This window comes from Cyphomyrmex costatus, unplaced genomic scaffold (genome assembly GCF_001594065.2).
Source record: "Cyphomyrmex costatus isolate MS0001 unplaced genomic scaffold, Ccosl1.0 scaffold28, whole genome shotgun sequence".
Lineage (NCBI taxonomy): Eukaryota > Metazoa > Arthropoda > Insecta > Hymenoptera > Formicidae > Cyphomyrmex > Cyphomyrmex costatus.
The window spans coordinates 21,545-23,032 of record NW_017276910.1 but is presented as its reverse complement, the minus strand read 5'-3'; positions in this window follow the sequence as shown (position 1 = coordinate 23,032).

The following is a 1,488-nucleotide window of genomic DNA, read 5'->3' as shown; positions in this document are numbered from 1 at the left end:
TAAAAGTACAACCAAGAATTGTATGTATGCAACTTAATTACAGCAGTGAAGCAAACACTGCTATATTATTGTAAACTTTTAATGTGTTGTTAACTTTTATAATTAGTGAACTTATTGATAAATTGACGAATGTTATCATAAATCTATTTAGATATATTGTATCTCAATACTGTAAGAACGGACATAATGTGGTAATTTTTATTTCGGATAAATTTGCGAGTAGTAAACAACTACAACATATTGTACAGAAAAAAGATTAGCATTAAGATTTATTTCGGATATCGTTTCAATCTCTCTATTTTTATGAAGTCTGATTGAATATTATATTTGAACTCCAATCGCTAGGTTTTATTTCGAGTTCACGTTCTTTATTTCACTATTGGGAGTAGATTTTTATGCGTTCCTCTATGCCTCGCCGCAGTATAATATATGTTAGATTTCTGCAAGTGATCATAGATACACGCAGTATGTAAAAAAAATTCTTAGTTTGCTGAAATGTATCATGTCATCTTTTTGCAAACATTCTGCAACACAATTATGGGTACATTGAGAATGTTATACAATTATTATAAAAAATCAATAATTTATTATCATTGGCACCGTTATCAAACCAATCTATATTTTAATTTTTAAATCTCTGTCTCACATCTAGATGTCATTATAAAATTTGACCACATAAATATTATGATAGTATACACTGTATATATTTTGATAATTTCTTTTTTAAATAATTAATCAAAATGAAAATTAAACAGGAATTGAATTTTTTATTTGTTAATATTTTTTATATTTATATTTGGTAAACTTAAAAATATTTAAATCATAGCTTTTTATTTAAAAAAAATTAATCTTACCATAACCTTATTATGAAACTTTTCCAATCATGTAATTGCTTTTGGAATAAATTCATTAGCTTGTAATACATTATTAATTATCATATAGATCAACACTGTATCATATTACTAATTAATATTTTCGACAAATTTTATTATAAGCAATTTAATTTTGTTAAATGCAATAGTTCTCTTTTTTTTTGTTACTTGACTTAGATCTGTTCTCTATGGCTGAATTGCTACACATTTTTGTGAGGTGAACTATTTCATCTATGTATATGTTTGATATTTGGCAAAAGAACGAGAAACAGAGTTTTAATGTAGTGCAGAATAAAAAAACGAACATTTTCTTATTTCTTATGTTTGTCAAATTTAATTATTGTTTATTTCTTCGCGGCAAAATATAAGGGCTATTACTTGTCAACCTTTAGAAGAGGATCGAGTTGATCAATGCAGCGAATATTCTGTATATAATTGCCACGTGATAATGATTTTAAATATTATACAAATAAATATGTATCTTTGATATGATATATTCATTTTATTGATGATGAATATATTGATATCTAGAATACGATATCTAGAATATGGTATTTATCATGGTATATTTATACTAGAATTTCAATTTTTTGATTGTTTACATACGGGTTAAGGT